Source organism: Theropithecus gelada, chromosome 1, assembly GCF_003255815.1.
Source record: "Theropithecus gelada isolate Dixy chromosome 1, Tgel_1.0, whole genome shotgun sequence".
Taxonomy (NCBI): domain Eukaryota; kingdom Metazoa; phylum Chordata; class Mammalia; order Primates; family Cercopithecidae; genus Theropithecus; species Theropithecus gelada.
In genome coordinates, this window is record NC_037668.1 from 173329975 (window position 1) to 173345528 (window position 15554).

Here is a 15554-nt window from a genome sequence, read left to right on the forward strand (position 1 = left end):
TTTTCTCTCTTACCTTTCAAATAATAAGCATGTATAACACTTTTCACCAAAATTTTAAGTTAATAATAACATTAATTTGTGGCACCTCTAGATAGAAACTGCCAAACTGAGACATAAAAACTGTGCGAGCACATGCACTCCAATTTTAGATTGAGTTGCTTGGGATGTAACTTGCATATGAATCACCAAGGGGCTGGGGTGCTATGAGACGGCATTACAGCATAAAACAGACTATATTTACCTTAGCTATCTTTTATTCTTTTCTCACCATAAGAGGCCTGTGAGAACTCAGTTACAAGTGCTGCCAGGGAAACACATCTAAGTGTCTAATAATATGGCAAAATGCATTATTAATTAGAAGCAGCAAGATGAGCTGTAATCCTGTCAAGCAGTCAAATTGCCGAGTAGATTTTCCCACCTCTTTCTTTACATGATTCCTTTTAAAGTATAAATTTCAAACTAAGTATGTTTCTAGATCTGGCATATTCCTTTCTTGTATTGAAAACTTTCCTTTCCTTATTAAGAACGAAAGTTCTCTAATGAAGGATGTTTATCATTAAAAACATTGCTTATTTACCATCCTAACACTCTCTGCATTGTGCTTATTTTTTCATTTATCTCTCCTCTATTCTAATGTCTAAGCACATTGAGGGTTTGGACCACATTTTATTTGCCTACTGCATATTCCCTGCAACTAGTCCAATGCATCATATCTATTAAGTATTTAATGAAATGCTAAGGAAGCAATGAATAACTTTGAACTTAATAAATTGAGACACACTGGGTCTGTGAATTCTGTTTGACGTCTAAGGCTGATACTCCTTTCAGTCTACTTTACTACATACTTCATTTTGTTTTCTCTTGTGTCCTAACTATTGCTTTCATCCATTTTGGTTCTTACAAGCCATTACTTTCTAAAATGTGTTCTCTTTTAATAATGATCTTTTCAGGATGACAGTTATCTACCAGGTACTGTGGTCTGGGCATGCATGTCCATCAGCTTGCTGGATTCATGCAGCACCCCTGCAGGGCAGGTTCTGTTTTCACCTTTTTACCAGATTTTTGTTTGTATGCTTGAATCTTGCCACTCAGTCACTGACCCACATAAATCAAAGGTCCTACTCGTTGGGTTTCATTACTCTCCTCCTTTATATATCAGGGAGAAAAATGCCTTCCCACTAGGACTGTTTTGAGGCTCAAGTTAAATAATGTATACCAATATTCTTTATGAACAATGAAGACTTCATTGATTTGGGGAGGCACTCTGTCCTTAAACTGTTGAAATGTGAAAACAACCCTGGGCAAGTCCTTTCTATAAACATATTTGTTTATACTTAGATAAATTATGTAAGCCTGAAGTGGCTAGTTCTTCATTTTAAGCAAGATCATGAGACAAGGCAACAGTGATAGGTGCCAGATACTGGGTAGTGTCTTCAGAAACTGGCAAATGCTGCTGCCTCTGGCAGATAAAAACAACATCAGATGAGTAAGATGCTGCTTGTTAAAATTAAATAAAATGAGCTCATGATTTTCTACTTTATTTTCTCTAAATTATTTGGCCATACATTCCAGATCCTTTGAGTACTTTTTTTCTTTCACTTTTGGTGTTTCTAATGATATTTCTTGCTATTTGTTCACATCCGTTGTTCCTCAAACTGAAGGTGAAGAAGCCAGTTGGTACTGACTGCCCACAGCCCCGACCTTGGATCTCCTCTCCTTACTTATTATCCAAGACAACAGTGACATGCTGGGGTGCCGCATGGTTTGGACCATGGCCTCCAACCTCTTGACAGGTGGTAGTTTGGCTCTTTTGCCTTTGCCTCTTCTCCCTTTAATAAATGTATAACTGAGTACCCAATATGTGCTTATCACTTCCTGGCTTAAGTAACCTATTTGCTAATTAAAGAGAAAGCGTTCCATTTTAGTACTGGAACTTGGGCATCATCACATCAGTTCCCAGGTAAATCTTTTGAGACCTAAGCATCAATGATGTTTTGAACTAATTTGTATAAGTTTATTAGCAGCAGTAACTAGAGATAGGTATAATAGCAAACATCCATATTAAATCAGTTTGTATAGGTAATGGCATTTTAAATTTGAACACAGTTACTTATATTAGATCATTATACATTTATTTTCCATTTAGTGTGTTTGTAGAAGGCAGTACTTATAAGGAATTGGAATTATGAAAACTTTCGTTCTAGCCGAGAGTCATTAAGGAAGCTATTTATTCAAGTCCTTAGTTCGTTTCCAAATCAGGCTATTAGCTTTTGTTTCGCTATTGAATTGTAGGATATATATATACACACACACACACACTTTCATATATATATGATACATATATGTGATACATATAGGATATTGACTTATAGGATATATATATGTAGGATATATATATAATCAATTTCTTATGAGATATATGGTTTGTAAATATTTTCTCTCATTCTCTAGGTTACCTTTTCACTCTGTTGATTTTTTTCTTTGCTTTGCAGAGATTTGTAGTTTTTTTTAGTTGAATTGTAAATATTATTAGGAGCTTACAATGGGAATTTAAGAGTCATTAATATGTTATGCTCTCCCCTAAGATTGGATCCTTTGAGTTTCCACTGTGCACAGTTTCCTGATAAGATCTTATCTATTTTGGCTTTTGCTGCCTGTGCTTTTGGTGTCATATCCATAAAATAATTGTCAGGACCAATGTCAAAAAGCTTTTCTCCTATGTTTTCTTCTTGGGGTTTTATAGTTTTAAGTCTTCTGTTTAAGTCTTTAATCCATTTTGGGTTGATTTCTGTGTATGGTAAAATATTAGGGTCCAATTTCATTATTTTGCATGTGGATATTCACCATTTGTTGAAGGGATCATTCTTTCTCCATTGTGTGTCCTTGACACCTTTGTCAAAGATCAATTGACCATATATACATTGATTTTTTCTGGGCTCTGTATTCTGTTCCATTGTTCTGGATGTCTGTCTTTATTCCAGTATGATATTCTGAAGAAGACATGCAAATGACCAACAGGTATATGGAAAGATGCTCAGTGTTACTAATCATCAAAGAAATACAAATCAAAACCACAATAAAATCACCTCACACTTGTTAGGATGACTAATATATACATGAACAAGACAAGTGTTGTTGGGGATGTGAGTAAATTGGAACGCTTGTACGTGTATACTGTTGGTGGGAACGCTTGTACGTGTATACTGTTGGTCCTGCTGCTATGGAAAAGAGCATGGAAGTTCCTTAAAAATTAAAAACAGAACTATGATATGATCCAGCAATCATACTTCTGGGCATTTATCCAAAAGAATTGAAATCAGGATCTCAAAGAGATATTAGCACTCCAACATTTTTGCAGCACTATTTGCAAGAGCTAAGATGTGGAAACAACCTAAATATCTATGTGGATAAATGGATAAAGGAAATGTGGTGTACACATACCATGGAATATTATTCATCCTTAATAAAAAAGAAAGTGGCTGGGTGTGGTGGCTCATGCCTGTAATCCCAGCACTTTGGGAGGCCAAGGTGGGTGAATCACTTGAACTCAGGCATTTGAGACCAGCCTGGGCAACATGGTGAAACCCCATCTCTACAAAAGACTACAAAAATTAGCTGGGCATGGTGGCACCTGCCTGTAGTCCCAGCTACCTGGGAGGCTAATGTGGGCTTGAGCCAGTGAGGTTGAGGCTGCAGTGAGCAGAGACTGCACCACTTCACTCCAGCCTGCTCAACAAAGTGTCTCTGTCTCAAAAAGAAGAAGTCCTATAATATTTGACAACATGGATGAATCTCAAGGACATTACGCTAAGGGAAATAAGCCAGTCACTGAAGAAGAAGAAATACTGCATGATTCTATTTATATGTTGTATCTAAAATAGTCAAACCTGTAGAAGCAAAGAATAGAAGAGTGGCTTCCAAAGGCTGTGGGGAGAGAGAAACGGGGAGTGGGTATAAAATCAATGGGTATAAAATTTCAGTTATGCAAAAAGAATAATTTTTAAAGATCTACCATACAGCATCATACCTATAGTTAACAATACTGTATTGCACAAGTTAAAAAAAAATCTGTTAAGAGAGTAGTGCTCATGTTAAGTAGTGCACACACATACACAAACACACACACACACACACAAATTGTTTAGCTTCTCAAAGCATCAGATTCCTCATTCTTGATCAGGACTGTCAAGAGAAGAGGAGGATATGAACTACATAGAGAGGGTCCCCTGACTTCTTTCTCCAGTGTGTCCTCACCTGTACCTGCCACTCTCTACTATTTTATTTTATTTTCACTCTTTACATCACTTATCATAATTGATGTGATTTTCTTTAGTTGAGTACCCTTTTTGTTACATAAAGCCAATTTAAGCTCCAAGAGGGCAAACGTGTTTTGCTTGGCTTGTTGCTGAATCCGCATCTCTGATAACCATGTCGTCATACAGTAGATGCTCAATAACTATTTGTTGAATGAATGAATGCTATATCAACACTTAGCTCAATACCTTTTACATGGTAAAATGTCATAAATGATCATTATGATAACTGTAAATATCATGAGGAGTTTACAGTGAGAATTGAGGAGTCATTAATCTATTATATTCTTTCCTAAGCTTTGATTGAGTCTTTTGGATTTCCACTTTCTGTTCTGCACAGATTCTCTGTAAGATCGCATCTGGCCGGTGTCTTAGTCATGCCAACAGTTCCCAGTTCTGCATTTCTGGCCTCTACCTCTCTCTGGAGTCCCACTTATGACATGGCGGCACCTCACACGCAACATGCCCTCTGAATCCTGCCCATCCCTCTGATCTCTTTCACTCAGTTAATGGCACCTGTTCTTACCCTGCTGCTTAAACTAGAAACTTTGGATCAACCTTGATCTCTCCCTCCTTGCTGCGCTCATAATTTCTCTTTCAAATTGTTTCTCTTTTCCTCATTTTCCTAGCTCAGACTATCATTGTCTCTCATTTGGGCTTTTGTGATAACTCGTAATACAGTTAAATTATATTGAACACAGAATCAGGACTTTATATGCACTTTTTATATAAAGAAGCCTGTGAGGTAAGTGTGATTAATGCTTTTTAAAAATATATTATTTTACTGATGAAGAAAAAACAAGGTTCAGTGAGATTAAGCAGTTTTCTTAAATTCTCATAGCTGCTAACTGTTAAAGTCAGGCTTTGAACTTAGATCTGTCTGATTTCAAAGCCTCTACCCTCTTCTAAATATTTCTAATTGCTACAAGATTCTCCCTTCTCCAGCTCTTGTTCCAATTCACACTGCTTTCCTCTTTCCTCTGAGTGATCTCTTAATTATTCTTCAAGATTCATCTCAAACATTACCTCTTCTCTTTTCAAATTGCACTGGGTAAAGGTAGATGCTTCTGCCGGGATTCCACAGCAGTCTTTACACAGGTCTACCTTGACTACGATTTATTTTGTATTTTAATTATCAGCTTACATGCCCTTGAGAACAGAAATACCACCTAATTAATGTTTGTGTGTACAATATCTATACTCATTAGGAGCTGGTTAGATTGTTATAAGGAATGCTTCTATAAATACTATTTAATGAGGAATTTAATACTTGCTCTTTTATTTTTATAGAAATCTTATTTTATTCTACTACAATCTATAATTATCAATTTAGAACATCTGATTTTTTAAACTAAGCCCTATTTTGGTTTTCCATAAGCATCATGGGGATATTTTTATAAGCAACCCATTTCCATTTGTTCCCAAGTCCCATTCAGCACCTGATAACCTCTAGCTTCCCTACTATCTTTGTTCACTGAGCCTAGATATTTTCCTGTGCTCCCTATATTCCAGCATTCTATTTTACCAGAGTTTGCTTTCTGCTAGGCAATGGCTAAAGTGTTAGCACTAGTGTTTCACTTCTCATGATGTGGATTTTGATGCAATGACAAGTGGTGAAAGTTGCAGCCCTACATATGGTGACAATATTTTTGGGCAGTGGGGTGAAGAAAATAGTAATTTTCTTCAAATTGCAACGTTTTATGTATTTGAAGAAAGCTTTATGTATCTCTTTTTCATAGTAATTCTTCCAAAATTCATAAAAAGTTCTTTGCAATTGATGAAATCATGCTGTGGCTGTTGAATTATAGAGAAGTGTTCATATCTGCCAAGATGCTTGAATTCTGAATTGTACAAATCTCTATCACTATCTTATTTTGGAGAAGCTAAGATTTTATTTCTATGCAGGGACAATGAAGGCTTGTCTTGCACATTTCCAGAGTCTGGAAGTATATATCAAACATTTTTTAAAAATCAAATATATTCAGATTCTGATCTCGGAAGTCAAAGAATATGATTTTAACTCAAAAATATTAAAGTACTAAGGATAAAACAAACATGTCAAAATGCATTAATATGAACATAGGCTTGTAGCCATTTGATAACTGTCATTTAAAATTGTCTTAATGGAATAAAATATTTAATAATTTAAAAATCCCCTGAGAAAAATTAGCAATATTTAGAGTATTATTAAGTTAAAATAATCTGAAACTATTTTAACTATTTGTAAAATGAAACACATACTTCCATGCAGTATTCTTGGACAGACAGCACTTAAGCGCAGATATAATTTAAGTTTAATTTCTCTGTTTCTAAGTCAAATACTTTAGAAGAACTCTTATAATTAGGGGTAAATGCAAAATATAATAAATAGATCATTATTAAACTCCTTATGAAAATTTCAATTTTTGGAGAAATTACTCTTCAAAATGAGTCCAAGTTACAGAAAAGAAAATGATGAACACATTAGTAATGGGATGTAACAAAACATGGATAGCACATGCTTTACTCAATCATCTCATCCTACTTTATTTTATAGATGAGGAAGCTGAAGCCTACTGGTCCTAAAGGTACAAGAACATCAGGTGAATGAACAGATGCTAATCCAATTGCTTTGTACCTCAATCCAAAGCTTTTTGTTTCATGACACCACATGGCATCTTCTTTGTCCACCATGATGTGGAGGTGCTGAGGGAGCAGGGCAGAAAGCCTGTATTTAGGAGGTAAAATCAGAATATAAAGCAGAACTGAAAACTCTAGACTTACTCTGTTTTGGAGTACAAATATCCATCTATTCAAGGGGAAAAATAAGTAGTAAAGAATGCTAATTTTTCTGTTATCATTTACTAGTTATGTCCGTATTGGACTGATTTAGTATAATTTGAATGAGAAAGACCCATGGTGTTCTAAACGTGCTTGAAGCATGTGTATTGTGGCCATGCATGTTGTATGAGTTCGTTTTCATGCTGCTGATAAAGACATATCTGAGACTGGGCAATTTACAAAAGAAAGAGGTTTATTGGTCTTACAGTTCCATGTGTCTGGGGAGGCCTTACAATCATGGTAGAAGGTGAAAGGCACATCTCACATGGTGGCAGCAAGAGAGAGAATGAGAGCCAAGTGAAACGGGTTTCCCTTTATCAGACCATCAGATCTCATGAGACTTACTCACTACCATGAGAACAGTATGGGGGAATCTGCTCCCATGATTCAATTATCTCCCACCGGGTCCCTCCCACAACATATGAGAGTTATGGGAGTACAACTCAAGATGAGATTTGGGTGGGGACACAGGGTCAAACCATATGTGTAACATTTCCTACTTGCCCGTATATATGTGAGTGTGTGTGTGTGTAGATAGATAGATAGATAGATAGACAGATAGATAGATAGATAGATACTCATTCACTGATGGGCTGAGATGAGGAGAATTTGAAACGTGGAAATATTTTTTTTTCTTCTACCGATAGTGGCTAGAAATCATCAAGTTTAGGTATCTAGGACTTCAACCTGTATTTTTATACTGGTATTTTTAAGAAAGTGAATAAAATCAAGTGGCTTAGATAAAATTGGACTAATGTGGTAACACCTTCCACAACTAACAACAGTTCACCTTAATCAATCATATACTTTTTAATGAAAATATTCTCTTTTACAGCTAATTCTCTATCTTGGAAATGAATCCCCCAGTATTTATTGTGTGGAATATCACAAATAAAATTTCTCATATTTAGATCAAGAATAATGGTAGTTTACTTTCAATATGGACAACATGCCTATAATAATCCTTTTGCATCTTAGTAGGAACTCTAGTTTATACTCATTTTCATATCATATAGTTTGTAAGCATTTCAAATTAGTAATGACATTTCAGTTGAATTTGAGATCCAAGAAACATTTTTCATAGTAGAACTAAATATCTTCAACAAAAATTTTCTACATTTAATTCTTTGGAAAAATAATTTTAAATATTTTAGATATTTTATTTTTCATCAAAAGTATAGAATATTTATCCATTTGTACAGAACATTTACCCTATGCTATGTGCCAAATAAAGAAAGTGAAACAGATGTTTTTCCTCTAAAATATTCTGACAAATATGAAGAATCTGCTATGATAGTGATGTGAAAAGCTGTCTTTCTGCATTTGATAGAAATATTAAATGGAAGTCAATTAAACATTTAGAAGTTCAGCTTTTAAAAATTATTTTGAAAGAAAATTTGATAAGCACATTTACCTTCCTGACTTTGGAAAAGAGAACCAAGAACTCTTTTAGTTGGAAAAGGAATTAGAAGTTGTTAAAAAAAAATCAAGGGAAAATTTAATATATTTGTTAATAATGAAAACAACCAGAATTATCACTGCTTTATTGATGAGATAACCGAGCATTGTTTTAAAGCCTGCTCTCCCTTCAGCTAGCGAACCATGCTCACTAACTTATACATTTTCCTGTACCTATTTGGCTTGCATTGTCACACTCTCTCCCATATCAACAATATTTAGTAGAACTGATCTTTTGTTTGTCCAGTCTTTCTATGCATTGGATAGAAGATTTGCTCAGTTTTTAAAATTCAGATCATAATGCTCTATTTTTTATACATATGTTATCCTGAAATTTTACATTTTTCGTGCAATCCTGGAATTGCTTTTTAAAAGTTGGCAGTGCTAAGTTACAGAGTAAAGGAGATCCGACACCAGATTTATTCATTTCTCATTGATGATGAATTGACTGATTCATTTATTTACTCATTCACTCATTCATTTATCTATTTTTTTGAGTGTCATATGTTCCACGTCCTCTACCTAGCAGTGAGGATATGATGTAAAATAAGATATAGCTGTAGTCTTAAGAAATTCGTATTCTTCTGTTACCTTCTGGCCTCCACGGCAGTGAACTAAGTGATTACTTAGTGCTCCAAGAATCTTAATAATACCCTATTTTCTCCCATCCATTGTAAGTCATACAGGTTCTAACACTTTACACATGTTATAACTAAAGTTTCAATACAGTAAACATACAAATGCAAAGTTTAAAAACAGTGAAGTTTAAATACTGTAAAGAATATTAATATTGCCCCGGCTTCCAAGATAGCCGAATCGGAACAGCTCCAGTGTACAGCTGCCAGTGAGATCCACACAGAAGATGGGTGATTTCTGCATTTCCAACTGAGGTAACTGGTTCATCTCACTGGGACTGGTTGGACAGTGGGTGCAGCCCACGGAGGGCGAGCTGAAGCAGGGTGGGGCGTCACCTCACCTGGGAAGTGCAAGGGGTTGGGGGATTTCCCTTTCCTAGCCACGGGAAGCTGTGAGTGACTGTACTGGAGGAATGGTACACTCCTGCCCAAATACTATGCTTTTCCCATGGTTTTAGCAACTGGCAGACCAAGAGATTCCTGTGCCTGGCTTGGTGAGTCTCACACTCGCAGAGCCTTGCTTGCTGCTAGTACAGCGGTCTGAGATCAATCTGGGACTCTGGGACTTGGTCGGGGGTGGGGCATCGGCCATTGCTGAGACTTGAGTATGGGGTTATATGCTCAGAGTGTAAATAAAGCAACAGGGAAGCTTGAACTGGGCGGAGCCCACTGCAGTTCAGCAAGGCCTACCGCCTCTCTGGATTCCACCTCTGGGGTCAGGGCATAGCTGAACAAAAGGCAGCAGACAGCTTCTGCAGACATAAACATCCCTGCCTGACATCTCTGAAGAGAGAAGTGGCTCTCCCAGCACGGCATTCAAGCTCCAATAATGGACAGACTGCCTCCTCAAGTGGGTCCCTGACCTCTGTGTAGCTGGACGGCTGAGAGACACCTCATGCAGGCAGGTGTCCCTCTGGGATGAAGCTTTCAGAGGTAGGATCAGGCAGCAATATTTGCGTTCTGCAGCCTCCACTGGTGATACCCAGGCAAACAGGGTCTGGAGTGGACCTCCAGCAAACTCCAACAGACCTGCAGCTGAGGGGCCTGTCTGTCAGAAAGAAAAGTAGCAAACAGAAAGGTAAAGCATCAACATCAACAAAAAGGACATCCACACCAAAACCCCATCAATAGGTTACCAACATCAAAGACCAAAGGTAAATAAAAACCACAAAGATGGGGAGAAACCAGAGCAGAAAGATTGAAAGTTCCAAAAACCAGAAGGCCTCTTCTCCTCCAAAGGAACACAACTCCTCGCCAGCAAGGAACAAAACTGGATGGAGAATGAGTTTGACGAATTGACAGAAGCAAGCTGCAGAAGGTTGGTAATAACAAACTTCTCTGAGCTAAAGAAGCATGTTCTAACCCATCACAAGGAAGCTAAAAACCTTGATAAAAGGTTAGATGAATGGCTAACTAGAATAAACAGTGTAGAGAAGAGCTTAACTGACCTGATGGAGTTGAAAACCACAGTATGAGAACCTCGTGAAGCATACACAAGCTTCAATAGTCAACTCAATCACGTGGAAGAAAGGATATCAGTGCTTGAAGATCAAATTAATAAAGTGAGAAGACAAGATTAGAGAAAAAAGAGTGAAAAGAAACAAAGTGTGCAAGAAATATGGGACTATGTGAAAAGACCAAATCTACGTTTGATTGGTGTACATGAAAGTGATGGGGAGAATAGAACCAAGTTAGAAAACACACTTCAGGATATTATCCGGGAGAAGTTCCCCAACCTAGCAAGGCAGGCCAACATTCAAATTCAGAAAATACAGAGAATACCACAAAGATATTCCTCGAGAAGAGCAACACCAAGACACATAATTGTCAGATTCATCAAAGTTGAAATGAAGGAAAAAATATTAAGGGCAGCCAGAGAGAAAGGTTGGGTTACACACAAAGGGAAGCCCATCAGACTAACAGTGGATCTCTTGGCAGAAACCCTATAAGCCAGAAGAGAGTGGGGGCCAATATTCAACATTCTTAAAGAAAAGAATTTTCAACCCAGAATTTAATATCCAGCCAAACTTAGCTTCATAAGTGAAGGAGAAATAAAATCCTTTACAGACAAGCAAATGCTGAGAGATTTTGTCACCACCAGGTCTGCCTTACAAGAACTCCTGAAGGAAGCACTAAACATGGAAAAGAACAACCAGTACCAGCCACTGCAAAAACATGCCAAATTGTAAAGATCATCGACGCTCTGAAGAAACTGCATCAATTAAACTGCTAGGCGAAATAACCAGCTAGCATCATAATGACAGGATCAAAATTCACACATAACAATATTAACCTTAAATGTAAATGGGCTAAATGCCCCAGTTAAAAGACACAGACTGCCAAATTGCATAAAGAGTCAGAACCCATTGGTGTACTGTATTCAGGAGACCCATCTCACATGCAAAGATGCACATAGGCTCAAAATAAAGGGATGGAGGAAGAAATAACTAAGATTGGAGCAGAACTGAAGGAGATTGAGACATAAAAAGCCCTTCAAAAAATCAGTGAATCCAAGAGCTGGTTTTTTGAAAAGATCAACCAAATATATAGACCGCTAGCAAGACTAATAAAGAAGAAAATAGAGAAGAATCAAATAGATGCAATACAAAATGATAAATGGGATATCACCACCAATCCCACAGAAATACAAACTGCCATCAGAGAATACTATAAACACCTGTATGCAAATAAACTAGAAAATCTGGAAGAAATGGATAAATTCCTGGACGCATACACTCCCTAAGACTAAACCAGGAAGAAGGTGAATCTCCGAATAGATCAATAACAGGTTCTGAAATTGAGGCAATGATTGATAGCCTACCAACCAAAAGAAGTCCATGACCAGAAGGATTCACAGCCAAATTCTACCAGAGGTACAAGGAGGAGCTGGTACCATTCCTTCTGCAACTATTCCAATCAATAGAAAAAGAAGTAATCCTCCCTAATTCATTATGTGAGGTCAGGATCATCCTGATACCAAAGCCTGGCAGAGACACAACAGAAAAAGAGAATTTTAGGACAATATCCCTGATGAACATTGATGTGAAAATCTTCAATAAAATACTGGCAAACCAAATCCAGCAGTGTATCAAAAAGCTTATCCACCAAGATCAAGCCAGCTTCCTCCCTGGGATGCAAGGCTGGATCAACATATGCAAATCAATAAACGTAACCTAACACATAAACAGAACCAACAATAAAAACCCCATGATTATCTCAATAGATGCAGTAAAGACCTTTGACAAAATTCAGGAGCCTTTCATGCTAAAAATTCTCAATGAACTAGGTACTGATGGAATGTATCTCCAAATAGTAAGAGGTATTTATGACAAACCCATAGTCAATATCATACTGAATGGGAAAAAACTGGAAGCATTCCCTTTGAAAATGAGCACAGGACAAGGATGCCTTCTCTCACCACTCCTATATAACATAGTGTTGCAAGTTCTGGCCAGGGCAATCAGGCAAGAGAAAGAAATACAGGACATTCAATTTGGAAAAGAGGAAGTCAAATTGTCTCTGTTTGCAGATTACATGATTGTATATTTTGAAAATCCCATCGTCTCAGCCCAAAGTATCCTTAAGCTGATAAGCAACTTCTGCGAAGTCTCAGGATCAATGTGCCAAAATCACAAAATAAATGTGCCAAAATCACAAGCATTCCTATACAACAATAAATCAATGTGCCAAAATCACAAGCATTCCTATGCAACAATAACAAACAGAGAGCCAAATCATGAGTGAACTCCCATTCACAATTACTGAAAAGAGAATAAATACCTAGGAATCCAACTTACAAGATATGTGAAGGACCTCTTCAAGGAGAACTACAAACCACTGCTCAATGAAATAAAAGAGGATACAAACAAATGGAAGAACATTCCATGCTTATGGATAGGAACAATCAATATCATGAAAATGGCCATACTGCCCAAGGTAATTTATAGATTCAATGCTACCCCCATCAAGCTACCACTGACTTTCTTGACAGAATTGGAAAAAACTCCTTTAAATTTCATATGGAACCAAAAAAGAGCCCACATAGCCAAGACAATCCTAAGCAAAAAGAACAAAGCTGGAGGCATCACGCTACCTGACTTCAAACTGTACTACAAGGTTACAGTAACCAAAACAGCATGGTACTGGTACCAAAACAGAGATATAGACCAATGGAACAGATCAGAGGCCTCAGAAATAACACCATACATCTACAACCATTTGATATTTGACAAACCTGACAAAAATAAGCAATGGGGAAAAGATTCCCTATAAAATAAATGGTGCTGGGAAAACTGGCTAGCCATATGTAGAACACTGATTCCTTACACCATATACAAAAGTTAACTCAAGATGGATTAAAGATTTAAATATAAGACCTAAAACCATAAAAACCCTAGAAGAAAACCTAGGCAATACCATTCAGGACATAGTCATGGGCAAAGAATTCATGATTAAAACTCAAAAAACAATGGCAACAGAAGGCAAAATAGGCAAATGGTATCTAATTAAACTGAAGAGCTTCTCCACAGCAAAAGAATCTATCAACAGAGTGAACAGTGAACCTACAGAATGGGAGAAAATTTTTGCAATCTACCCATCTGACAAAGGGCTAATATCCAGAATCTGCAAAGAACTTAAATAAATGTACAAGAAAAAACAAAACCCCACCAAAAAGTGGGCAAAGAATATAAACAGACACTTCTCAAAAGAAGACATTTATGCAGCCAACAGACATATGAAAAAATGCTCATCATCACTGGTCATCAGAGAAATGCAAATCAAAACCACAATGAGATACTATCTCACACCAGTTAAAATGGTGATCATTGAAAAGTCAGGAAACAACAGATGCTGGAGAGGATGTGGAGAAATAGGAATGCTTTTACACTGTTGGTGGGATTGTAAATTAGTTCAACCATTGTGGAAGACAGTGTGGTGATTCCTCAAGGATCTAGAACTAGAAATACCATTTGACCCAGCAATCCCATTATTGGGTATATACCCAAAGGATTATAAATCATGCCCATATAAAGACACATGCACATGTATATTTATTATGGCACTATTCACAATAGCAAAGACTTGGAACCAACCCAAATGTCCATCAATAATAGATTGGATAAAGAAAATGTGGCACATGTATACCATGGAATACTATACAGCCATGAAAAGGATGAGTTCATGTCCTTTGCAGGGACATGGATGAAGATGGAAACTATCATTCTCAGCAAAATATCACAAGGACAGAAAACCAAACACTGCATGTTCTCACTCATAAGTGTGAGTTGATCAATGAGAACACATGGACACAGGGAGGGGAGCATCACACACTGGGGCCTGTTGGGGGGGTGGGGCCTGGGGGAGGGATAGTGTTAGGAGAAATACCTAATGTAAATGACGAGTTGATGGGTGCAGCAAACCAACATGGCACATGTATACCTATGTAACAAACCTGCACTTTGTGTACTTGTACCCTAGAACTTAAAGTATAATAATAAAAAAATTAATATTCTCATGAAACTTTTACGTCCTATAATGACAGGATCATCTATGAATGCTTCTTTCAGCAGCTTTTGAGATATCATTGGTATATAAAAATCATGTATATTTAAGATCTACAAGTTGCTGTTTTGATATATGTATATATAGTGAAATGACCATCATAATTTAGTTAATTAACATATCTATCCCTTCACATAGTTACCATTTGTGTGTATGAATGTGTGTGTTGAGAAGATTTAAATTCTATTCTCTTAGCAAATTTCAAGTATACAATACAGTATTGTTGACTATTGTCACCATGCTGTACATTAGATCTCCAAAACTCATTCATCATGCATTACTGAAACTTTGTACCCCTTGACCAATATATCTTCATTTTCCTCTCCCTCCAGTCCTTGGCAGCTGCCATCCTACTCTGCTTCCATGAGTTTGACTCTTTAGATCCCACATACAATTCAGATTATGGTGTCTTTTTTTGTTTTGTTTTTTAGATGGAGTCTCGCTCTGTCGCCCAGGCTGGAGTGCAAAGGTGTGATCTCGGCTCACTAAAACCTCTGCCTCTGGGGTTCAAGCAATTCTCCTGCCCCAGGACCTCGAGTGGCTGGAACTACAGGCACCCACCACCAGGCCTGGCTAATTTTTGTATTTTTAATAGAGACGAGGTTTCACCATATTGGCCACACTGGTCTCAAACTCCTGACCTTGTGATCTGCCCGCCTCAGCCTCCCAAAGTGCTGGAATTACAGGCGTGAGCCACAGTGCCCGGCCCAGATCATGGCGTCTTTTGTGTCTTGCTTACTTGGCTTAGCAAAACGTCTTCCAGCTC